This window comes from Diceros bicornis, chromosome 9, assembly GCF_020826845.1.
Source record: "Diceros bicornis minor isolate mBicDic1 chromosome 9, mDicBic1.mat.cur, whole genome shotgun sequence".
Classification (NCBI taxonomy): domain Eukaryota; kingdom Metazoa; phylum Chordata; class Mammalia; order Perissodactyla; family Rhinocerotidae; genus Diceros; species Diceros bicornis.
In genome coordinates this window covers 9917529-9945254 of record NC_080748.1, presented here as the reverse complement: position 1 = coordinate 9945254, position 27726 = coordinate 9917529, and the positions used below count along the sequence as shown (strand labels likewise).

The 27726-nt window shown below is 39.4% G+C and overlaps 1 protein-coding gene across 4 annotated transcripts in view; it reads right to left on the bottom strand.

The window, feature by feature from the left end:
• The window catches only part of WASF3 (WASP family member 3), a 127192-nt gene that overhangs the window by 55219 nt on the left and 44247 nt on the right, over positions 1-27726 (bottom strand). For 3 of the 4 annotated variants that reach the window (XM_058547884.1, XM_058547885.1, XM_058547886.1), the window contains one exon: positions 16264-16354. The gene's annotated coding sequence lies outside the window, so the exon portion shown is untranslated. Of the gene's footprint in view, positions 1-10812; positions 10852-16263; positions 16355-27726 lie in introns of all 4 variants that reach the window. The other variant, XM_058547887.1, reaches the window with a different exon arrangement.

The window sequence follows — 27726 nt, the reverse complement described above, 5'->3', positions numbered from 1 at the left end:
TATCAGAAGCACAGTGCTGTGTGTACAGCAGAGAACTGAGAGGAGATGAGAAATACGGGAAGAGTGTAGTTTTTCTCCTACACATCCTCCTTTTCTCTTTTCCTCTCTCTTCTTTTTATGCTTCATTTTATGTTCTGTTGACTTACACTTCAATTGATTCTTTCCTCGGCTATGTCCAGTTTGCTGACAAATTCAATTTATCATGTTTTTTGTCTCCAGTAGTTTCCACTTAACTCTTTTTTTAAGTTTTAATCCCTCTGTTGATATTCTCTACGAGTGCATGCATGTTGTCCTCTTTTTCCACTACATCCTTTAATACATTAATCATAGTTACTTTAAAGGCCCCATCTGACAGCTCCCACATCTGGATTCTCTGAGCCTGTTCCTGCTGACTGCTTTATCTCTTGAGAATGGGTCAGTCTTCCTTGCCTTTTTTGTGCCATAGTTTTTGCTGAATGCTTGACACCATTTGTAGAACAGTAGCCAATGAGGAAAACAGTATTTCCACCTGGAAATGGGCTTGCATGGTCTCCACTACAGGGGATTAAGTCACTATATCACTACAGGGAATTAACCCAAACTACTCAGTGGTTGAACAGATATGTTGCTATTGTTATCTAACAAATATGTTGCTACTGTTATCTAATACAGCACAGCACCAAAATCCCCTAGCGATGAGCTGTTACCTTGTGCCTGTTTTGGGGTCTGGAATGCCATATTTTTCATAGTGTTCCTGCTCTACTCTGCAGTCCCTTCTCACTTATGTCACAAAGGTGGTCCCTCTCCACATTCGCCTTCCAGCAGAGGGCTGCTGCTTTGCTTCCAGAAGCTAGGTTCATGGTAGGGGCAGGGAAAGTTCTTGGCTCTCCTGGCCCAGCCTAAATCTTAGGAAGGACCTGTGGACCTGGACCTCAGAGTGTGGCCTCCTCAGCACCTGTGCCTCTCTTCCCCATGGCAGCAAAACTCTGCCTTGTATCTGTCCCTGTCTTGGGCATGAGAGTTTCCTGTCTCTTGTACAGCCAAAGTAGAACTCTGCTTTGTGTCACTGAAAGATCATGGGCCTAAGAGGTTATCCTGCTTTTGTTGCTATGCTTTGCCCCAGAAGCAGAGGATCTTTGCTGGTTACAAAGGGCAGGAAGAAGGGTTTCCTTAGCCCTCCACCAGAAGCGATAGCTGTTTGCCTGGGTCCTGGGGGCTAGAAGGCTTGCTGCCCTCCCAGCAACTTTCGTGTCATAGGAGAGAAGGGTCTGGGGGAGCAGACATTATGTTACCTCATGCCTGCTCCCTAGTATGATTATCTCCCACATGGCTGCACCACTGAAGGGGGCTTCTTCTGGTCTCCAGGCCTCTCTAATCCTTCTATGAGCACCTGGTAGAGGCCTGTAGAAAAGAGTTTGTGAGTGTGAATTTCCCTTGTATCTGGGCTCCCGGTTATTCTAGACTAATTATGTTAACTCACATTCATCCTCTAAGAACTCATTTTACCCAATTCTACGGTGGACACCTGTTCCTCCCATGCTCTGCTAAACATTCAACAGCTCAAGTGTCCTGTCTCTCCTCAGGAGGCCTTGACACTCTTCAGAGTTCAAGAAAAATTATTACTTCGTACATCATCTGGCTTCTTCTGTGTCTCATTGGTGGAAGCAATGTTCTCTTGCAACTTTTTACATCCTAATTCGAAGAGAAACTCTCTGCCATCACAGTAAGAACAAGATGAACATATCAGTTTCTTTGTTAAGAAGACTTTGAAGTGTTAACTATATTTACAAAAGGGAAAAGAAAGTAAACTGACATTCTTGATGAGTGAACATTTGAGTGTACTCTGAGTATTTGTGTGTGCAGACCCCAAAGTAAGCAAACTATTTCACAAAGAAAAGAATAACACTACTACATTTGTACAGATAATAGCTTTCAGGAATAGAATACACTGCAATGGGCAGTATAAATTAAATTGAAACCCACAACTGTGATCACTCTCCAATTTATCCTGCGATTGTAGAAAGGGTTGATTGGATATAGAGTAACTTATATTAACTGCACTGTCTTTATGACATGTTTTTAAACTATATTACTGATAGATAGAGCTAGTTGAGTGTACAAAATTGAACAAACAGATTTTGTGATGGATTTCTTTCTCCACTATGCAGCCATAAAGACTATCCTGTGAGTTCTGAGAACATGCACAGTTGGCAAAACCTGACACTGTTAATGATTCTGCCTTTTCTATCCTGACATGCTGGTAACCTCTGCTCTGCTTGCTGCGCACCAGGCAATTAGAGTGCAGAGCACGGCCAAGCGCAGTCACGTGACACAGACCGTATCACACACACCACACTAAATGTGTGCGTGCTGCAGACGTTTGGCTTTTTTGTGTGTGTGTGTGAGGAAGATCAGCCCGAGCTAACATCTGCAAATCCTCCTCTTTTTGCTGAGGAAGACTGGCCCTGGGCTAACATCCATGCCCACCTTCCTCCACTTTATATGGGACGGCAAGTGGTGCGTCGGTGCGCGCCTGGGATCTGAACCCGAGAACCCCGGGCCGCCAAAGCGGAGCGTGTGCACTTAACCGCTTGCGCCACCGGGCCGGCCCCTCCGACGTTTGGCTTTTTAATCACGCTGACTTGTATGTACGAGTTTTGTCCTCAGAATAAAAGTGACCCAGGCAGCAGCAGTCCTGTCCCCACGCCCACACAGAGCCGAGCACAGCGCTGCCCAAGCCCTTCCTCTGACTTCCCACGGTTCTCCCCACTGGGCCCTTTTTATTTTGAGGGGCAAGGGCCATGTCTGCTTACCCCAGCTTTACGGCACTCTGCTTGCCGACTGACATTCTCCAGGAGACATTCACCACTAATATCATATCCTCACAGCCAAAGGAAGAGCGCGGGCTTCCTCAGCTCCCAACCTTCTAGAGCTACACCGCCTCCCCTCCTCTTTTCAATAAGCTTTAGATGAAAGTTGTGATGGGGGGGAGGGGGGAGGAGGAAAGACTGCATAAGATCTAATCAATAGCGTTTCACTGGGATAAATGTTAACATTTTCTACTCAGAACATGGTCTGTATGTTTCTGCATGATGAGAGAGGAAGGCACAATGAAACAACACTGGATTAGAACTGGGAGACCTGGGTGCCAGTGCCAGCTCTGCCACGAACACTGCATGACCCTGTGCAAGCTTCTTAACCATGGTGGGCCTCGGTTTCCTCTTCTGAAAAGCTGATGCACTCTCTCGGATTCCCTCCAGCTCTGATTTGCTTTGTTTCCTTTCAGTTAGATGTTCTGCGGGCTTTCAGAAACTACCATATTGGATTCACCTGCTCTCCAAACAGCTAGTGCATTTTTATTATGCGTTAGCCAGTGGAAACACAAAGAATAAACAGACAAAAATAAACCAAAATCTCTTTCCTCAAGGAATTAATGGTTTAGTGAGGGAGAAAGACATATACATAAAGCTACAATCCAGTGTGACAAGCACTACATAAAGGTATTTCTCATCCCTGGGAAACTAAAACACAACTAGAAAGACTGCACGGGGGGTGGGGGTGGGGAGATAACGCTGCATGGCAGACCCCACAGCAAAACGACTGGCACGTGGAAGCTACTCAATAAACATTAGAGAATGGAAGAACAGCGTTCTTGTTCAAGCCTTAGAAGTAGCATTCCATTATTTTTAAAAAATCATCTGGTCTTTGCTAAAGAGCCTCAACAACTAAATAAAAAGTATCCCAGGAACAAAAACAGATTTATATCTATGGAATAATATAACAATGTATCTGAAACCTCTGTCAAGTACCTGTTTTTGGAGGACATTCAGAGATAAGAAGTGATCACTTGTCTGCTGTGGGCTACAAAATGGCACCTAAAGACACTCCAGGTTGAAGCTGACCTCCGGTTCTAATAGAAAAGGCAGAGAGTGGATATCTAGGTGGACACTCTCTCCACCCAGGGTTTTCACTGTTGGCTCCTGTCTCGTAGTTTCTCTGCTGTGGGAAGAAACCTCAAAGCGAGTAAAGGTGGAGAAAAACAATCGATCATGAGTGGGAATACAGACAAGCAACATGGGGAGCCTGGTAAAGGACAATCCTTTCTCTTTCCCCTGTCCTTCTCTCCTGGGTATCATGGGTGAGGGTGATGAGGCGCAAAAAAAAACTTCTGTTCTAGAACCTTCCACCATCTATTTCTATTTTTCTATACTTAAATTGATTTTTATGCTCTGTTGTTATGTCCTCCTTTAATTTGGATTTTTTAAAACTTAAATAAATTACTGAGTTTCTATTAGATGGAAAATATTTTTAAAATATATTCATATATTATTTTATTTCCAAGTCCCTTTATGGGCCTGGTGTCAGTACATTGGGAACTTCAGAATATATTTTATATTTGAGCCTTCATCTGTTTTATATTCCTTTGTCGTGCACAAAAATTTATTCTGATGCATGTTACTAATCCAGGAACCTCAGAGATGCTTTTACTAGGAACTATTTTCCTTCCCCGTTTTGACTAGTCAGACAAAACCAGCTATTTAATAAAATAATAAACTTTTTTTTAGGTAAATGGAACCTGGGAGATGTAGACCAACTTCTTCATTTTACAACCAGAAATCGAGACAAAGAGACCGAAAATCTCTCGGATCATGAAGACTTGCCAAGGACGAGTAGACACTAGAATCTCAATTTCCGACTTCCACTAGTGCTCTGCCTACCACATTCCCATTTGTAACTGTTCCCCCTACAAGCCCCATTTATAAATATACCAACAAGCCAAGGCTCCCTCACTTCTGTGTCTTATCAGTACATAAAGGCAGCCACGGTAGCAAAAACTGTGTGCCTCGATATCCAAGTAATCCTTGACTTCTATGCTTCTACTCCCTCTCCTTCCCTCTACCCCTCCCAATAGTGAACTTCTAAGCACTTAACCATCTGCCGCGAGGTCGACTGACTGTAAAAGGAAGAAGTTGGTCTACACTTCCAAGGTTTCGTTTATAGAAAGTATTACATCGTTTTATTAAATAGAGGGTTTTGTCTGGTCCCTCACTCCTGATGCTGCCTTGCTGCTATGGGCCTAAGCTTTAGACCACCTAGTCTTATCCTGTGCTGTATTTTGATATACATGACTTTTTGTAACAAGACTAGCCTTTGGTTTACCATTGTGAAGTCCCAGATATCTGTGTCCTATCCTACTTCCCAGGCCAGGGAAGCATTCTGCCTAGATCTCTGCTGACCACGATACAGCACGACACCTGGTAACTCAAATCCCATTTGATATGTGCTGGGAAGTTGTGTGCATAAGACTGTGAGTATGGACCCAGTCTCTAAGGAGATTTAGAGAAATGCTGTTTTGTGTGGAAAGGTAAGGAAAACTGCAGTTTATCTTGATCTTTGGGATAAGAGAAAGGGACCATCTCCTTTTCCTCGACTTGGGATTATAGATAATTTACTCTTCTTTTTAGGCTCTGGCAATGCTAAGTAAATTTCCCAATTAAAATGAGACATTTATAAGAACTGAGGTGGGGGTGGGGGTGTGTGCGCGCGCGCACACGCGCGCGCACACTATACAATTTGAACTGGAGGGCTGAAGAAACAAGAACAAGTCTAGGTGACGAGAATGAACAGAACGCCTAGTCTAGGCTTCTCCTTAGTTTTCAAATCGCCAGAAATGACAAAAAAGATCTATATTTAAAATACCTGCAACAATACTAGAGGACTATAAATGATTGATAATCTCCCAAAGTTAAAAGGCAACAGGATCAGATTAAAGGAAGTAACACACCAAACATATGACAGAGAGGACGTGGCCATCTCAGTGTAGCTGGAGAACCACAATGGGAAGACCCAGACAATTCACATCAGAAAAATACAAACAGCAAGCAACCCAGAGATAAGAAGATGCCCCATCTCCCCAGCAATCAGGATAGTGGTGCAACAATGAAAGACTATTTCTCCCTTACCATATTGGCAAAAATTTAAGTGTGGTCTATCAAGTATTAGAAAGATAAACAGTAGAGTTAGTCGATGGATGTATAAATACCATCAAATTGCCCTTCCAAAGGGTTATATCTAATAAAACTAAGCATATCCTTGATCTAGCGTTTCCACTTCTTATTCTCAGAGAAACACTCTCACTTGTGCACAAGGTTTCATCGACAAGAATGTTCACTGCAGCACTGTTTGTTACAGTGAAAAACTGGAAATGATGACCAATAGAGGAAAGGCAGCTGTTGAAAGCAACAAGCTAAATAAAAACGGAGTGATCTCCAAATCAGAGTGATGAATGAAAAGAGCAAGGTTCAGAATAGCCGTGTACCATGTGTCCAAAAGTCACTATATATTTCCTTTATGTATGTATATATGGACAAGCCTGCCAAAGGTCTGGAAGGAAACATCCCAAATTCCTAATAATGGTTACCCCTATGGGGATGGCTGGACGTGAGTGTCAAAGGGCACTTTAATTTCAAAGGTGTTTCAAGATTTTTAAAGAAGAATATATTCAGGTGTTATTTGTGTAATTACTGTTTTACCTTAGTGCAAACAACTAAAAAATACTGGATGTATCAATAACAAACCATCATAGGAAAAAAAACTGTAATAAATTCAGCAATGGGCAGGAAACGGATTAAAAAATTTTTTTAATAAAAAGAAGGTACTAATAGTGGCCTTCCAAATAAATTACAATAAATGTTCACAGGTGAACTCATCTATTAATATAATAGTTAAGACTCATATTATGTGCCAAGCCCTGTTATGTGTTTTAAATATATGAACTCATTTAATTCTTACAAAGTAAAGTAGAAACTATTAACATTTCCATTTTACAGGGAAGAAACTGAGGCGCCAACAGTTAAGTACACTTGACCAACACCACACAGCCAGTTTACAGCAGAGTCTGCATTCTACCAGACAGAATGGGCCCCAAGTCATTGCTCTTACCCACTACACCAGCCCTCTACTAAAAGAAAGCAACACAAAAACTCAGTTTGAAAAACAAAAAAGCCAAATATCCAGGAGCACATCTAAAATGAAATAACCAAGAAGGCTGAAAATGAAGGAACTAAAAAAAAAAAAGCCAGGCAAATGCTAACAACAAAAAGGGGGCAGTAGAGCAATATTAATATAAGACACAATAGAAACTCAACGTGAAAAGCAATGAAATAGACGAAGGCAAAGACACATTTCAAATTGAGAACTTTTATAATCCTTTTTTGTAGAAGCCCCAACATACTTCTCTCAGAAACAAAAAAACACAAGATTTGAACTATACTATAACTGATAGTATTTTAAAATTTTGCACATAACAATTCGAGAATGTATTCTCTTCAAACATACATAGAAAAGTTGTTTAAAAATTGCCATGAACTAGGTAACAAAAAAAGTCAACAAATTCCAAAAAGTTGAAATGACATGGTAAGTACAATGCAATTAAATAAGAAATGAACAATATCTAATAAATTAGAGGATGTTGGTAAATTCTGTCTCCAGGGTTTTCATCATTGAATCTGAACCCCTGCTCTGGCTTCTGACAAGGACCTTGGGGCACTTCCGGCCAGGCCTAGAATGCTTTGATGGTGCCCCAGGGAAGCCAAGCCAATACTGATCAAACTGGAACGGCAGGTCTCCAGACTCAAGAAACAATGCACTGACCATCCTAGAGGCTACAACACATTCAACAATTAGGGATCATTTCTTCCCAAAGAGGAGGCAACACTCTGGAAGATAAGTCGGCCCTAATGAAAGAGAATACCAACCAAAGATGCTAACATAAAGAGGAGAAATGCCAGGAAAAAAGTGAAGAGGATGTCAAGGAATCTTTCTGGGGGAGGTTGGAGAAAGTGCCAAAAATAAGAACAGAAAATCATCTCACATCACTCCCAAAAGTTTCATTCTAGATTAAACTGGAAAAAATTGCTAATAAAATGGATAAAAGTACAAAGCACATATTCAATAAAGGTCTTATATGCAGCATATATAAAAAACTCTCCAAACTCAATAGTAAAACAAACTATCCAATTAAAAACATGAGCAAAAGAATCAAACAGACACTTAGAAGAAGACAAATGGCAAATAAGCACCTGAAAAGTGTTTGACACCATTAGTGACTAAGGAGATGCAAATTAAACCACAAACAGACACCACTACACACCTATTAGAATAGCTAAACTTAGAGAGACTGACCACACTAAGTGGTCAGTGTTGGTGAGGATGGGGAGAAACTGAACTCTCACACCTGGCTAAAGAGAATGTAAAATAACTCCATCACTTTGAAAGACAGTTTGGCAGTTTCTTAAAAAGTTAAACACACATCATATGATCCAATCATGCCACTCCTAGGATTTATGAAAAGAAATAAAAGCATATCCCACATAAAGACTCGTACATGAATGTTCACACAGCTTTATCTGTAGCAGCCAAAAACAACCCCAAAATTCATCAACAGGTGAATGGATAAACTGTACTAATCAGCAATAACATGGAATGAATTATTGATACATGCAACAACATGGATGAATCTCAAGGTAATTATGCTGAATGAAAGCCAGACAAAAAAAGAGTATATACTGTATGATTCCAATAACTGAAATAGTGTGATTTATAATAAATATATACGGTCGGCCCTCCAAATCCAAGGGGTCCACATCCGCAATTCAATCAACCTAGTACAGAAAGGCCTACAATGGCTGCATCTGAACTGAACACGTACATTTTTTTCTTGTCATTATTCCCTAAACAATACAGGACAACAACTCTTTACATATTATTTACATTGTATTTTGTATTATAAGTAACCTAGAGATGATTTAAAGTATACAGGAGGATGTATGTGGATTATATACAAATACTACACCATTTTATATAAGGGACTTGAGCACCCAAGGATTTTGGTATCCTCGTTCTGGAACCAACTCTCCTCCGATACCAAGGGACAGGGTATTTTTTGGTCTTCATCCCTGTATCTGACACAGAGCTCCTAAAACCTTGGAGTTTCCTAAGTCATATGAGCTATAATTTTGATATTCATAACAACCCCTTTCAACCTTATCTGAGTATGTTAATGAGGTGATTTTTGGAAAGCCCCTAAGGATGCGGGCTGCTTGCCAGGGGAACCAACCATGTGATTAGAGGGTTGAAGTTTCAGTTCCATTTTCCCACCCCGGGGAAGGGAAGAGGGGCTAGAGGTTGAATTCAATCACCAATGGCCACCAATTTAATCAATCGTGCCTATGTAATGAAGCCTACTTTTTTAAAAACCCAAAACGACAGAGTTCGGAGAGCTTCCAGGTTGGTGAACCAGAATGTATCCACGTACCAGGAGGGTGGCACACCCCAAACTCCACGTGGACAGAAGCTACTGTGTTCAGGACCCTGCCAGACCTTGCCCTACCTATCTTTTCACCTGGCTGTTCATTCATACTCTTTAATATCCTTTGTAATAAACCAGTAATCTAGTCAGTAAACTGGTTTCCTGAGTTCTGTGAGCCGCTCAGGCTAATTAATCAAACCCAGGACAGAGGGTGGCAGTAACCTCTGATTTACAGCCAGTCAGTCAGAAGCACAGGTAACAACCTGAACTTGCAACTTAAGTTGGGCTGGTGGGGGTGGGGAGAAGGGCCTTGTGGGACACAGAACCCTTAACCTGTGGGATCTGATGCCATCTCCAGGTAGATAAAGGTCAGAATTGAGTTAAACTGCAGGACACCCAGCTGGTGTTGCCATATTGCCTGATGTGTGGAAAACCCACACATGTGGTGTCAGAAGTGAAGCACTGTGGCAGTGAAGTACTGACAGTATGGAAGACACACAAAGGAGTGTTTTTCCTTGACAACAACCTTCTGGGAAATGCAAACTAATCTACAGTGACAGACAGCAAATCAGTGGTTGCCTGGAGACAGGGGCAAGACAGGAAGGAGGGATGACAAAGGGCCACGGGGAAACTTTTACAGATAATGGTGTGTTCTCTATCTTGTTCATGGTGATGGTTTCATGGCTGTATGCATATGTCAGAACTTACCAGATTGTATATTTTAAATATGCAAGGTTTACTGTAAGTCAATCATGCCTCAATAAAGCTGTTTAAAAAATGGATCAGTGCCAGCCCCGCGGCCTAGTGGTTAAGTTCAGGGCGCTCCACGTTGGCAGCCTGGGTTCAGATCCCAGGCGCAAACCTACACCACTTGTCAGTGGCCATGCTGTGGCAGCGGCTTTCATACAAAAAGAGGAAGATTGGCAACAGATCTTAGCTCAGAGTGAAACTTCCTTAGCAAAAGAAAAAAAAAAAAGGATCCGTGTAGGTGGGTAAGAGATACGAGCAGAAGATAAATTGGGAGGTCACTGAACGTTTATTTAATATTGAGATTCTAACAGGATGGGCTAGTAGAAATAACTCTACTGGTAGCCACAGACACAGGACTAAATATCACGACAGAAGAAACCGGCATAAAAGATAAACTTAGCAACTAGACCAGCACAGCTCCAAAAGAATATTTACAAAGGTCCACAGTTAATGGCATAATAAACATAGTAAACATAAATGCTAACTCAGCTCCTAAGATATGTCTTCCACCTATAAAATTCCCTCATCTGAAGGGAATTTGTCCCCACCAACCCAATCAGAGAGGGTACTGCTTAGAAGAGTCTGAACACAGGCAGCTCTTCTTTAAGGGGCCTGCCACGCTGGCACAGCAGCCACACAAGCCACAGGAAGGCAGACAGAGCAGCCAGCAGAGGCCCCCAGTTCTCAAGAGCTGAGACCTGCGGAGTCACTGAATCCCACGACACCTCAAGTCCTTGTTTAAAATACGGAAGCAGTAATACCTGCCTGCTTACCTCAAAGGGCTGTGACGAGGTGGTACACCTGAACACCCCCTGAAACCATGAAGTGGAACACAAACACCAGATATTATTCCTATTAAAAAATAAAGGCATACTTGACAAGTTAAAAAAACTTTGACTACCTCCCTTTTCACTTTAATTGGATAGGAAGAGGAGGAAGCCCATTTATTAGCACCACACTCAGTCTGGAATCACATTGTGATGAATATGAAAAGCTCATGAGCTGTTTACTGCAGTATTATTATTTATAATCCACACTAAATATTTGTTAAATTAATGCCCTTTTAAATAAAACTAAAATTGTTAGCTCTGTATTTGACCTACAAACATACGACCTACAAACACAACCAAAAGCTAATGCTGCAAAATTATTATAATATAAAATACATTAATAAACACTCAGAAGCTAAAACCATCAAGAGTATTTTAACATTTGCTAGGCAGATGTGGCTTTCTGAAAAACACTGATGTCAAAGAATCTGAAAAATTCACAAAGAATTCTTAGGCACTCAGAATCTACCTATTATGACCTATGGCCTCAAAGTTTAATTCTTAAAAAGCTCTAGTTTTTGTTTCTAATTATCTAGTTAACCATAAATTAAAAGTCTTCTCAAAAATTAGTTAGCATCTCCTCTTTTTGTTAAGAAAGATATATCACATGTTTTTCTCTACACTACTCTTTTGTATCAATTATTTCAGAATGACATTCCGCAAATAACAAAGAAAATCCAAAATGCATTAAAAATAAATTTAAGTTTCTAGAGGAAACAACAAATTATAAGATACAAAATTAGATGATTTTCCAAGTATGTATAGAAAACAGTCACCATACCCTGAAATACCAAGTTGAACTACATGAAATTACCATTTTTATTGCTCAAAATCAGCCAAACCTTGGCAATTTCATATGAATGAACATAATAAAATAAAACAAAGTCAAAAAAGCAGTAAAGCTGTAGAATCTACCAACTGTTCCCTAGTATATCTGTTACTAATCTTGAGTTTCTGTGTTTTTAGCAACAAAAAGCATCCTGATGGCAATATTTTTGGCAACTAGAAACTATGCTCATGAAAGAAAATTAAGATAAATTAAATGGTTATTTTAGTTAACTATTCCCGATTGTTTGAGCTACGAAAGCAGGAAGACAAATACTAGATAGTAAAACATCTCAATCTCAACTGAGTTAAATATCTCAATCAATCTCAAACTTGTAACCTATGTACTTGGTCTCAAAACATCAAGTCTGGCATCCTGTCAGCTCCATTCTTCTGAACATATTCCAACAAGTAAATAGTGATCACCATCAAAAAAGATCAGTCCCAGTTTCTAGATGACTTCACAGAAAATCAACAAAAAAACAAAACCACAAAGCTAAAGGTGGTAAACTGGTTCAAGATGACATATGGGAACATTTTACATACATGAGCATTTTATACACATTATGTCATTAACATCCCACTACAAATTCATGGTTAAGTGGGGGCACCACTTAAAGAAATTAGAGCTAAAAGAGTAACTTACCCAAAGTGACATGATTAGTAAGTATAAGAACTTAAATTCAAAACCAGCTTAAATTCAAAACCAGTCCTGTCAGATGCCTAAGTCTTACAATGTTTCTGCAACTAAGATCCTCTATTAGCATCACCATTTGAGTGCCTACTGTCTGCTAGATGCTCTGAGTATTACTTTTAATGTTTTCAGCAGTTCATCAAGATTATTACCCTCCTTTTACAGATGAGGGAAATGGGGATCATGGATTTAAGTGGATTTTGATCAAAGGCTTAAACCTGTATTTTTTTAGCATTTGAACCCAAGATTTTCCATTAACTCTTAAACTCACCCTACCTCTACTATACCACTCTGCCATACCAAGTTCTCAGCACCAACTGATATGGCCAACAACATGTAATTAAAGAAGAAATGCACACAATTATTAAATTACATATTTTTTTAAATTTGTAAGCATTCTACTGAGGCTGAAATAACTATTTCATTGCAAGAGACTTAGAAACGATTCCAGTAAAAATATCCAGAGACATGGTCTTGTCATATTACTATCCCAGGCAATCGGAACCAGGACTCAAGATTTCCTCAATTCTATACTGCCAACTATCATAAAAACAAGCCAATATCTGGAAATGACTTAGCGAAAATCAACAGGCAAAATATGTGGCTTATATTCTTATACAAAACATATTGATGTATTCTAAGATACAGACAGCAAGCACAGAAAATTTTAACTCATTCAAAGCTAAATGATAGTTATAATAGATATAACAAATAATTTTGTTTGCCCTCTTAGAATTTAAGAGGACAGCTTAACATTTTCAGTCTTTTTCTTTAAATTAAAAAATTAGAGCTATTTAATGAAGTTTAAATCAACGCATAACCTTTTTTTTTTCTTAGTGAGGAGGATGGTCCCTGAGCTAACATCTGTTGCCAATCTTCCTCTTTTTGCTTGAGGAAGATGGACCCTGAGCTAACATCTGTGCCAATCTTCCTCTACTTTGTACATGGATGCTGCCACAGCATAGCTTGACGAACGGTGTGTAGGTCTGCGCCCGGGATCCGAACTGGCGAACCCTGGGCCCCCAAAGCAGAGCGCGCGAACCTAACCACTACACCACCAGGGCGGCTCCCCAATGCATAACTTTTAAGTACTACATACAGCTTTCTGGCTATACTAGCAGAAAGAAGACAACGCTGAAATAAGACTCTCTCAACAGATTATGCTGACTTTGAACTTTTAACTTTAAAGAAAACAGTATCTTAAAACCACAAGTTTAAATGTTGCCTTGCTTTTATGATTTTCAGATCATAACCACAGAAACCAAAATGTAACCACAAAACCAAATTGTCTACTGGCATTCAACGTCTATTCCATTCTCCTTCCATCCTATGCCCTAGATCACAGAGGCTAGAAGGATAAAATCTACATTTCTCAAGTCCCTTGCTATGGGAATCCTGAATTTGATTTTTCTTCTTTCCCTATCTAAATGCCTCTTATTTCTTTTTCCTGCTTTACTGCACTGACTAGGGCAATTTTGAATAACATTGATGACTGACCATCCTTGCTTTGTTCCTAATGTCAGACAAAAGCATTTAGGCTTTCACCAATAATTATAACATTAGCTGTAGGTTTTCCATAGATACCTTTTATCAAGTTCAGGAAGCTTCTTCTATTCCTACTTTTCTGAGAGTTTCCTTCTATTCCTATTCTTCCGAGCTTTTATCATGAATAGATGATGAATACTGTTAAATGCTTTTTCTATATCTATTGAGATGATTAATGGGTTTTTTTTAATTCTGCTGTTTCATTTGTTGATATTGTAAACCACATTGATTTTTTTTTTATTTTTTATTTTTTTGCTGAGGAAGATTGGCCCTGAGCTAACATCTATGCCAATCTTCCTCTATTTTGTATGTGGGTTGCCGCCACAGCATGGCTGACGAGTGGTATAGGTCTGTGCCCAGGATCCGAACCCGTGAACCCCAGGCCACCAATGCGGAGCGTGCAGAACTTAACCACTATGCCACAGGGCCACCCCCGATATTGATTGATTTTAAATGTTGAACCAACCCTGCATTTCTGGAATAAATGGCACCTGAGCATGATGCATTATCCTTTTTAATATAAACTATTCAATTTACTAATATTTTGTTGAGTAATATCTTTGTTTTTTGTATCAGACTAATACTAGCCTCATAAAATAGTGTTCCTTTCTTCCTATTCTATGAAGAGTCTGTATATAATTGGTATTATTTCTTTCTTAATAGGTACGTAGAACTTACCAGTGACTCCATTTGGGCTTAGAGTTTTCTTTTTGGGAGGGTTTTTAACTACAAATTCAATTTCTTTAATAAAGAGCTATTTAGGTTATCCATTTCTTCTTGAGTGAGGTTTGGTAGCTTGTGTCTTTGACGGAATCTGTCCATTTATCTAAGTTATCAAATGTATTAAGTTGCTCACAATAGTCCCTTATCTTCTTTCTAATATCCATAGGATCTATATTGATGGTCTCTCTTTTCTGATATTAGCAATTTGTTTCTTTTTTCTTTCCTGATTATCGTGACTACAGGTTTATCAATTTTATTGATCTCTCAAAGAACCAGCTTTTGGCTTCACTGATTTTTTTCCTATTGTTTTTATGTTGTATATTTCATTGATTTCTGCTCTTATTGTATCATTTCCTTCCTCTGCTTATTCTGGGTTTAATTTGCTCTTTGGCTTCTAATTTCTTAAGGTAAAAATCTAGATTATTGTTTCAAAACTTTTGTTTTCTAATATAAGCATTTAACACTGTAAATTTCCCCTTAAGTACTGCTTTAGGTGCATCCCATAAATTTTGATATGTTGTGTTTTCATTTTCATTCAATTCAAAATATTTTCTAATTTCCCTTGTGAATCCCTCTTTGATCCATGGGATTTTTAGAATTGATATTTAACTAAAAAATATTTACAGATTTCCCAGATATCTGATACTGATTTCTAGCTTAATTCCATTGTGGTCAAATAATACAGATATATTCATGAAAATTTACCTGTAAAGTGTAAGTATGGGAATCAAATCCAATTTTCTGATAGTAAATTAAGGTAATGATATGCTTAAGGTTAAGGTGAGATAAGATTAGCGACCAAGGCTTCACTGTCTTCTCCTCTAAAGGATATTAAGAGCAATATGTTCTCTCTCAATACCATCTCAAAACCAAAATACTTTTATTATTCTCCCTCTACTCTTCCAAAAAAATGAAAAAGACAATTCCACATACAGCATCTCATTTGATTTTTACGACTCTATAAAACAGGCAAGACAAATGAATGATAGCCTTTTGTACATGAGGAAAGTCAAGCTCAAAGGAATAACTTGCATTACTAGGCTGCTATGTCTCATTACTCTTGAATTATCCCTGAAAGATAGAGCAATATAGATAATTTAAATCCATAAAATAATTCAAAACTTCATTTTAGCCACTGTTGGAATCACCACCACTTCAGTTCAGAGCAAGTTAGAGTAAAACCCAACTAGGTTTAAGTTTTATCATCTTGACTTCTCATACCCATTCATTATGAACAAGATTCAGATAATAAAGAACTGGTTAAACCCCAGGAAATAAAAAGTAAATGGGCAATTATATAAAGAGGAAAATGAGACCCCAGTTTAATAAGTCAAAACCTACACAGCCATATTTGTTTTTCACACAAAAATTAATATGAAATGAATATAGTGAATTATATTTTTTTCTGTCAAACTCTTGAACTATTGATTAGGATCTAAAGGGATCTAAAGCTCTAAAATATTATCTTCTGTTAACATTTATATATTAAAATATATTAATATTTTAAAATATTAAAATATTTTATACTATTCTATTTCAAATTAAAATTCTAAACTATAACATTATAGAAATTAAATGGCTTTAGAGTAAAAGGCGCACACTCTTACCATGTAATTGTTGACTTACGGGTTGCAGAATCCCTCAGGTAGCATCACCACTTTGGCTCAGTATCAGTAGTAACAGCAATCAAAATTAAAACTAAAACAAACAAATAAACAAAATTAAATATCAGTAAGTAAAATGCATTCAAGTCCTAAAGAAAGTCTTAAATTCAAATTTCACATTTCAACAATTTCATCAAGGGAGCTCTAGTCCCAGAACTAGTTCTTTTTTAATTAGTTTAAGCAAGGAGCTAATAAGGTATATGAAATTCCTGTGTATTTCCAACTCCCTATACTAGAATAAGCTCTGAAATTAACTTCAAGGAGTCATAGTAAATAACAACCAAAGGGAAGAAAAACAAGCCAAGTATATTATAGCTACATTCAACTGAACTGCTCAATGTATTTACTCAACAACACATACATTTTAGGTTCTGTGATTGCCCACAATGCACTGAATATCGATCATTCACTCTATCAGATAAGAGCATTTGTATTCATTTTTCACAAAAAAATATTTAAATTCAATAAAAATCACGGTGATCACTTTACAAATATTCTAATAGCACATATGAGGGTAAAATAGTAACCAAGATTTAATACTTGCTAAATTGACCCTGTAAAGTGTTTGCGGGATAACTAATATTGACAGCAAGCCTAGAGAACAATCTGATATTGTTTACCAATGTGCTGGAGCTATGAAGTACCAAGATATATGATCTAGTTTCCTACCCAAAACAGAGTTATGAAAGAATACACACAAGAAAAATTTAGTGAATGAGCATTCATTCATTCAGCAAATCTTTACCAACCATCTTGTGTAAGTCAGTCCCCTTTAAACACTGCAGGCACAAAAAGGAGTAAGAAAATGCCTGCTCATGAAAGAACACACAGTCTTGTGAGGGGGACTAACATACGCAGACAACTGTAATACAACAAGGTGGACGTGTGACAGCATGAGCATGGTGGCCCAGAAGCGGGGTGGGGTATATCCACAGCTTCGGGGGAGGTCAAGAAGGGCGGGGAGGAGTGAGGCTGGGAAAGGAGAGGTGTGCACCTTCCATATGGAAGAAAAGAAACTTTAAAAAGAACTATCTGGACATGCATGAATTATATGTAGGCCAGCAGATAAGGAGAACCTACAAAGTTAAGACAGTCACGATCCTTTTTAAAGTATGAAAAAAAATAGACCAGTCAATGATACTCTAATTTATACACATCCTACTAGTTTGCTTATTTAAAATGAAAAGCAGCACACAATTTCTTCCCCTTCCTTAGAAGCAGCTATACAGCATGCTCTTGATTATGCAGAGTAAAAGAGAAAAGTGAGTTTTTCCTAAGTAATTTGCATAAATGATCACCTTATTTCCAAATACCGAGAATTACTCCTGCATTTTAGATTATCCAGGCCAAATTTTACCTCTACCAGATCATCTTATTTGCATGACTTTGAAAGTAACCAGCACTACACACTTCGCTTTACAGATGGGTATATCTAGCTGTGCATAAAGGCAAGGAAAGTGTCCGATATACAGACCATTAACGTTTAGCAATCATATGTTAATAACTCTTCAACACAACTATGAACTTTCCCATTGTGTGAAAGGCTATGGAACTATTATTTTGTTATTAGCTATCATTTTGTGAATGCTTTACTCAGGATTAAGCACAGTGCTAACAAGTCATATATATTTAACTTAATCTCCATGAGGCAGGTAATATGTCCATTAAAAATGAGGAAATTGAGGACTGGAAGGTGACTTGCCCAGGATGACACAGCTTGGAAGTGGCAGGGTCAGGAGAGGTCTGTCTGGCTACAGTCACTATTCTTAATTGTTGTATTAGATGGCTTCCTCTTTGATGTGTACACATGCATTTTTCTTTCCTACTGTGCTGTTAACATGTCTAACATAAGTCAGGAACCATAAAGGTCTTGAAGAATTAACTAGACTTGATGAGTGTTTTGCTTGATTTTACAGCAGAAAGCATATCTTTAACTCTTCTGAAGTTACAGGTTAAGGTTATAAGCATGAAACCCAATACCTTTACTAAGAGATGTCATATTAGCAAGCACAGGGAAACACATTTACACGCAACACCAGAATTCAAATTCTGTTTATGTCCCATGGTTAAGCTCTGAGTGGCGCTGAAAATGCTCCTCTGTGGCTAGTCAGGAGCACAGTCGCCCTGTAATTTCCTACATGGGATTCAGTCCATGATGATCCTCCACCATGAATGCCCTCTTCTCTTCTAGCTTCCAGGTACCCAAATTGTCTCTAGCCTTCAGAATGCAACATAAAACAGCCTCCATCACCCACCCATTCATCTCTCTATCTGCTCAATAAACACTAATTTATTGTGGTAATGTGTCAGGCACTGTGTGTCCCTACTCTGGAAAATCAAAGCCCAATGCTACACCCCCAAGAACCTCTTGATTCACCAGAAGAAAAGTCATATAAACGAGGAACTAGTATTCCATGTGATAAAGGTATATACATGGTATTAAGAAAGCACAAAGGAGGGGGTGGCTGCCACTTGTGGGAAAAAGTGGCAGGAAAGGCTTCACAGCCCTGGTAACATTGAAGCCTTAATTCAGATGACAGACCATGAAGTCTTAAAATAAGACAGGGGAGAATTTTTTAAGGGCAACGAAAGGTGTTGGGTGAAGAAGTGGAGGGGATGCTGGGATGTCTCGGAGAGTGGAGTCAAGGAACAGTAAGGCAGCCAGGAGTTCCCTGGCTGAACTCCCTGCAATGATGGACACGTTCTACAGATGGACACTGTCCAATATGGCAGCTTCCACCACACTGAGCACTTGACTGAGCGCTTGAAATGTGGCTAGTGTGACTGAGGAATGGAATTTTTAATTTTATTTCATTTTATTAATGTTAATTTAAATAGAAACATGTGGCTAGTAGCTACTGTATTGAACAGTGCAGCTCTTAGGGTTTCAGGCTTGAGATGAGTTGAAGGGGTTATTACTGGTATCTGAGAATAGAAATACCAAGATGAAAAGCATACAGACACTTAAATATTTGTTGAATAGATGAATGAACAAGTCAATAAACAGGAACAAACTGGGTGACCTTTAAAGACTCTTCTCTGTAAAAATCCCATTAAAGAGGTACCTATCCTTGGTCGTTCAGGTTTCAAATAACGCCCTCAATATGGTGGCATCAAAATGTATTTATGCTGTCTCCAGATCTCAGTCTAATCCTTAAAATATTACTACTAAATTAAAATTCCTTATGCCATTCAGTGTAAAAAAAAGAAAATAAAAACTATATTATGAAACCACATCGAGTCATAATTTAGGGAGTAATCACAGACCAAAGATAATCAACCAAGCCAGGATAAATAATGGTCTAGTAAAATATGTCTTTTTCTAAAAAAAAAAAAAGGAAAGAAAGAAAGGGGGGAGAGGGAGAGGACTAGACAGCTTTATGATGAGTTCAGGTAATTTCAAATATATTACAGACCATTCAGCTCCTAAGCAGTTCAGTTTACTCTCTTGTGTACTCTGGTGAGAGAAATGCCTGAATTTATCTCATGAAATACCTAATTTTGTTCTATAGAGCATTTTAAAAGGTCAATGATGATTAAGTTTTCCCTAGTAATATGCCCTTTAATCTTAGTTATCCACAATATCCAAAGTCAATAGGAAAGAAATAACTATGTGACATGAAAACATTTAACCTCAGAACAGGTTGTGTCCAAAGGGCTCATTGTTAATCTGCCAATATTATCCTAATCTGATTGTATTAGGATTTGTTTACTATTTTGGTCCTTGCCATCTCTCTTAAGCTTTGACCGAGTTCCAGTTTTCCCAAAATGAGAAGCGAGCACATATACAACACGCACACATGTTCCAGATGCTTCCCCACTGCATTTCCCAGTGGTACCTTCTTAATCAGACTCAAATTCTAAGTTCCTCTCTATCCATGAGATCACAGCATCAACATTCCTAACTATTCACATATAAAGCTCTATTTATAAGATTGTTAGACACTTCAGAACGTGTAACCTCTACTAGCTTCAGAGAAACATAACTCATCAGAATGTCTAATATGAATGTTTTTAGTAAGAAGTGCACGTCTAACAACACGATAAAAGAGCAATCTTTGTGCTTCCCCCCTTGGCCTCTCGGGTTGGTTATCTGAGCTTCAGTTTCCATTGCTAGAACAGTCCTACGCCTGTGAACACTCTTAGCTGGCCCCACAATTCAACTCCACAAGTAAGTGAGCTCTCACATAGAAGATGAGGCAAAATAATGTTAGGTAATAAAACAAGGTCTTGGCCCCAGAAATCTTTATGTGGTGGAGAAGAGTAAACAAACACAAAAAATATAAAACAAGCAGCAGCAGGGGGACTGCTATAAGTAAAATGAAAATTATGTCAGCTAGCTGGCATTCACTGAGCACCTATGTGTGGCACACTCTCAGCCAGCTACGCTTTCAGTTAATAATTAATAAAACCACATTAATTATTCTATGAGAGTGCAGATGAAGAAAGACTCCCCCAGTTTTTAGTAATTTGTTCCTTTCAAAATTATTTATCACAGACTTAAATATAAAGGCCATAAAACAATATTTTCTTCCCCTTCATCTGATGAACAATAACTGCCTAGTAAAATATGAAGGAAGAATGAGCAATTCCTGATATAAAATGACCGTGCAGAGATCCATGGCTGGCCCATACCTCTGAGCTAACAGTCCCTGGCCAGAGAATCGAATAGCCCAGATAAAGATCTGGGCCACATCAACCACTCACCGATCCATTCAAACATTACTGTCCTCCTACTATGCATGAGAAATATAACCATGAACCAGACAAAGGTGAAGCTACACACAGAAAGTCACCACACTGCAAGCTCAAAAATACTAAGTGGCAAGAAAGAGATAGGCAAAGTGCTATGAGAGAAGAGAAGACTAGTTCCAGCTGCAATAAACAGGAAAATACTTAAAATGTACATGTCTAACAACGTGACACCAAGAGACTGATTACTGTCCTTTGAGATGCACAGAGCATGCAAAGTTAATATAAAGACAGATGCTGTATCATCACCCAAATGTTAAGACATCACGCAAGAGTGTGTACAGATCAGCTGCTTGTCTCCAGGGAGGCTACAGGAAACTCTCAGGCCCCACATGCCTGAAGGGCAGCAAAAGCAAGAGGTGCAGGGGTTGAGAGATGTTGCCCACATGTTTAGTGTGGGGCTCCCCTCTACCACATCCCTGTATGCTTCTGCTGAACACTGTTCAGGGCAAGGGAACTCAGAGTTTGTAAGCACACTCTTTAAGAAACACTATTTGAAATAAGGCTTTCTTTATATTCAGTTAAAGCCTCCATCTTTATAACTTCAAACCAATGCTCTCTGTTCTGCCCACTGAAACCAATCTACAAGCTGCCAAGTGTCTGAGGGCAGGATTACATGTTCCGGTCCCTGCAGCCTCTCCCAGGTGCTCTCCAGTTCTCCTTCAGGAGATGCCGTGCTCAATACCACAGACATCAGATGTGGCCTGAGGGAAGTTGCACACCCTTCCATTAACACAGCCAGTCCGCGCGTTTGATTGGTTTTATCTTCCAGTTCCTGATGCTGCCGCCACGCTGGGTGCACTCCTGCTCAGAAAGACCCCTCTCTGCCCCACTATGGGGCAGCCACAGCCAATGCCTGGGAACCTCCTGGTGCCAGCTGCCTTTGTAGGGTGGCCTCCCACCACTCTTCCTCATGCTGCAATCACACCAATGCCCCCACACGTGCATTTCTCTACACCAGCCCTTCCCAACTTGCTATGCCTCCAGGCCCCCTTTCTGACCAGCGAGTGGAACTCAGTGGTTACTTCTACTGCAGAGCATTGGTCAGCTACCTGGTAGAGCCCGTTTCCCCCTTCTCTGTGCCCACCAAACCAGAGGTGCAAAACAAAACGCCATAGTGCAGTGGGCTCTCAAGCCAGATTCAAGCTCAAAGTGGCTTCCCCGCTGACACAATCTAAGACTCTGAGCAGTTTACTTAAGCTTGAGTTTTCCCGAACTACAAAAATGAGACTGTGAGAACTGAATGAGCTAATCCATGGGCAGGAGCCTTGCCTCACACATGACCCACAGGCAGTAAAGAGCCTCAGTCACTGCTTCTCCTACTGACTGCCACTCCAGCGCCAGCTACCACCACCACCACAGCCTACCAGGGTTGGAGAGTGTCACCCGAGTCTGTATGTCCCCAGGGCTTCACACAGAAAGGAGCTCATGGCAACCCCCCTTGATCAATGTTTGGTCCAGAACAAAACAAATACTGAACACACAAATGGGCACAAAAACCTAAAACCAAGATGACTGAAGAAGCTCAGATTTAGTTCTACTCTTAAATTTCCCTACTTTATTCACCACCACAGCAAAAAGCACTGAACTGCTAAGAGATCAAAGAATTTAGAAGTTGAAAATGTTCAGAAATTCATAGCAAACAGAATCAGTTTTCAAAGGAAAAATACTTTATCTAGTTACACGATGCTTCTGCTACATGTGACTATTATGTTTTCTTTTTTTGTTTTTAGTGTTTTTAATGCTCATGGTAGAAGGGTCTGGCCCTGGGCAGCCACCTTATACTTTTGACCCCTAACTCCACTTTTCACTGTGAAATATCTTCTTTTTCATTTTCTATTTTTTAATTCCTAGTACTTGGCTCAATGCTTGGCACACAGGCAACACTCAAAAAACATTTGTCAAATAAGTGAATTTTCTCAAATGTCTAGGTTTAAAAAAAAAAAAAGTCCCAATGCATCTTCCTGACGTACTTCAACCATAAATGTTGGACCTGCCTGGCATCCAGTGACCTCATGTTAGCTCTGTGGTCACCACTTTAAGCGCTGGGCAGCACCCAGGCAAAAAGCAGGAGAATTTGGGTCAAGAGAACACTCATTCTTTCAATTCAACCAAACAGTTATTGAGCTTTTGTGCAACGGGCACAAAAATATAAAATAATAATAATAACTTGCTCAAAATAAAATAAGGCTTCCAGCTTGAGGAAAGATTGCTGACTAGGAGCAAGTTTTTAAAAAGCTGTGTAGCAACATTATAGAACAATCTACAATCGTTAAATACAAATGTGGAGTGGTACCAATTGGCATCAACTCGCAATGTTCTTTCACAATACTCTGAGGCAGCCTGAGAATGGAGAAAAGAAAGGAGCAGGCAGGACAGACACAGGGGACAGAGGGACAGAGGTCCTGAGAGGGAGTGAATTGACCAACAGGAAGGACTCGAGGACAGGAAAACAGGGTGAAGCCAAGGGATCCTTGAAAATTTGTTCCAAAATTCTGCAGATAACAGATACAACAAGCTTACCCGTTAAGAAATCCCAGAATCCCAGAATTTTTCAAACATCCCTTCTTAAAAAGTAGGACACTGTGTCCTTGGCTGACGTTCTGGCACTTTTCCTGTTGCTTGTGACCCCACAAAGATGACAAACCAATGATTCCAGGGAGGCCCCTGAAGACAACAGTTTAAACTTTGAAACAGATCCAACTCAAGTAAAAAGATTTTATTGCCTCAATGATGTTATATTTTTCTCTGCTTTAATTACTAAATCCTGTAACTGGAATTCATCACTGAATCAAAGAGATGCTAAAAATAGTCTGTTTTAGAATGTAGAATGAGAAGCATCATGTAATTTTTCTACTAAATGGACTCCTATTTTTTTCACAGCTCAGTAACTCACTCTTCAAATATATTTCCTCTTTTTTTATTAACCGAAAATGTAAGACACTTCAGATACACATGAAAAATTAATTTTCAACACTAATTATTTCTTTACAAGTTTATAAGTGAAATCTCAGACATACACTACCCTTACTTAAAAACAGTCTGTTGACTCTTCCTCTACATCTAATCATGACCTTCAGTGAACACCTTTGATTGCAAGAGTACAATCTCATTTACATATGATTAATGAATTAAAACAAAGCTGTCATCCAACAGGCTTTCCACTGCAAATGGCAAATTATTAATAACAACTTATATTTGAATCCAGGGTGCCATTTACAAAGGGCTTTCACATAAATCATCTCATTTAATCTCCACAACAACCCTGACACAAACAAGAAAGGTGGGAATTACTTTAACTGTCTTACAAATTAGGAAACAGGCTTAAATGCGAAACAGCAAGTCAAGGTGGGAGAGGCGCTCCCCTGCATCCTCCTCACCCTATGTCCCACCCCGCATTCCTCACTCAGCTGCTCTGTGACTCCCTCTCCCTTCTTCCCCACGTTTTCTGGACCACTCAGCGGAGCCAATCACCCTTCCTCTGAACTCCAGCAGAACTAGGATGAGCATCACCCTGCGATACCCAACACATCCACTTTCCATATGGTTTACCTTCGGATGCATATGCTCTGTCTTCTCAACTCAACTAGAAGCTGTGTGAGGGTAAAAATTGAACCTTATATTTCTTAATGTCTAGAATAATACCATGTACATAACAGGCACACACTAAATTACCGTTTATGATGCCACCTATCAAAGAATCAGCAAGTAGACTAATGTCTCTCTTTTCCTAACTTCAGCATCCCAACTATGGCATTCCTTTTAGGTTTGGCCTTACCTTCCCAGCTGCAGCTAGGTTAGAAAATCCTGGAAGTCGTTCCCAGGCCATCATAAATAAATATACAAGAGGTTTTCCTAATAATGATTAAAGTTGCTTTACATCTTTAACTGGTTTGAATCTCTGCCCTTCTCCCATACCTATACACTATGCCTGGTTTCTGACTGCATGTTGGTTCCTGAGCACCTGCGAACCTGATCTTCTGCTTTTATTTCCTTGATATGACTTGCCTTGATTCGATATCCACTGGGTTTCTGTTCATGCCAGGACCCACACCTTTAACTTCCACCCCACTTTGGTTCCCTTGACCCCAACTTTCTAACCCGTCCTCACATCAACCATAGTCTGACTCCTACCACAGGTACCATCCAGGCCTGGCCAAAAGAGGGATATTGTCTTTTTTTATCTTCAGCTTAAACCTGGAGTTCTGCATTTCCACAGCTATTTCAAGAGAAAGACAAATGTAACACAGGAACCAGTGGCAGTTACCCTTACTTCTCCATGACCCTATATCCTTCCTCCCCAAACTCACACTAAACAATACGATAACGTAGGCTACAATACCGTACAGTCAGCAGTCAACATCCTGCTGGATACCAAAGACAGCCTAACCTAATCAGGATTACTGTTTAGTTTCATTAAATATACGGAATCTTAAATTTGGACAAAGAACATTATTACATAAAGGCACAAAAATACACATGAAATCTGCACATTATCAGATGGAAACAACAGATGTAAATGCTGCATTGCAGGGTGTTTTTCCATTACCATGATAATTTTTACACATTCCAGAATCAAAATATATTTCGAAGCTAGCTGTGTAATACTAAACCTGATATAAAGATTTCATTGCAATTCAACAAGTAATTTCAGTTATTTTTTCTCCCTGAGGATAAAGTATAGTTGCAGCCACTATAACAAATGGGTCCATAAACTTCCACCCACAGGGGAGCCTGCGTGTTCAAACAAGACTGATAAACATGGCAGAAACATTTTACGACACAACTACGTTCAATTCTCCTGAGCTGCTAGTCAAACCCTGATGTACACTATATCTAAGGAATCGGGGAGCTGAATGCTCTCCATCACACTACAAGAATACGACAGCTTACAAGAGAAGACAAAAACAAGGAAAAAAATTATCACCACCCAGAAATGAATGTAAAATTTCAGTCACATAGAAAGTTACTTATTACCACTGGAAATATTTCTAGCATTAAATTCCTTCTCCTATTAATTAAGTAGTAACCATTTAATTAGTAGCATCCAATATGATCTTGTAGGAAACATACAGTAAAGGTCAAAGGACAGAGGTGTGGGAATCAGAGATCTAAGTTCCACGCCTGGATCTACCACCAAAAGCTTTGGATTCTGGGCAAGTTGCCATCTGGGCTTCAATCTCACCATCTGTAAAATAAGGCCAACAGTACCTCCCCTTAGAGTGTAAAGATGAGGGGAGGAGGCGTCATGACGGGCAAAGGGCAAAGCAAGGTGGCAGAGGCACTTAATAAATTGCAGCTGCTAACCCCCTACTACAAAAAGGTAAACACACACCTGTCATCCAACAAGGAGGTGAAAGCACACCCGCCACAACTGGGTGTCACCTAGGCTGCTGTGGCAAAGGGGAAGTGCTGATACCATCACATTTGTGTACACAGAGGACATGCCACTTTCTCATTCTCCTCAAGTGATGGTAGCAGCACCCATCTGTCTCCAGGTGACAAAGCTGACGCCTGTGGCCAACGTACTGGATGTGCCTGATCCAGCTCTTCTCTGATTTCTACGAGTAAAGATAATGATGGCCAATCTACCCACTTAAAGGGCACAAAAATGTGGATATTCCAAACAGCAGGTATTCTGATACTTGAGATCTTTGTGTTTATTTTACTTAACTTTATTTTACTTAATGCAAGTTCCTTTTACTTCTGTAGTTTTCTGTTAATGGCTTAAATTCTGCATTAAATGCTAGCTGAGTCTGCCAATCCTGAAGGCACGAGGATATCAAGACCCAGATTCTGCTTCTGTTCTCTCCATCGCCCACCATAATCCCTAATAGTTGACAGCATTCTTCTCTCAAAGTCAGAAAAAGCCCACCCTCCCAAAGGCAGACCTTAACTCCACAGAACCTTCCAGAACAAGGGTCATGATTAAATGACTAAAAGACTCCATAATTAAAGTAAACTCAGGAAATTAAAGTGGCAACAACCTATACACAGAGACAGTCAACAGACTTGAAGTCAAAATGCACTCCAGCAAGTTGCATAACCAATTTTATCTTCTCCCCTTACAACTACTGGGATATATGAAATTCCATGGAAATTTACTAAAATAAATAACTCAGCTACCAAAAATGTATAATTGTATTAATTTTCATGTATTATAATTGCATAGATAAAATACCATTTTTATCAATCTCAATGCTTAAAATTAATGACCCCTTAAATTTTAACGTAAAAGGGGTCAGCAATATTTAAAACCCATTTGAAAGCAAGTGAATGAATTATTGCATCTAAAAATACTGAAAAGACATTAAACAAAATCACACAACTTCAGCATATCATGGCCCTCCCTCCTACATAACGAATAAACTCAAGAATTTTCAACCTAAAAGAACCATATATTGTTGGTCTCTACCCTGCCACCAAGAAAGCAATCACCACCACTACACATCACATTCTTGCAACAATTAAGGAAGGAAAGAAAGAAAGACGTGAGAAGGTGGGAGAAGATTTGGAAAGGAAAAACCAACATTAAGATTCACCAGAGCTGGGGACTGTTTCTTCTCAGAGGTAATAAGTAATGCAGAGCAGGTTTGCTCCTCTGCTGACGACTCGAACACAAAGAAATTAAAGTCATGAAAAGAAGAGCTGAAA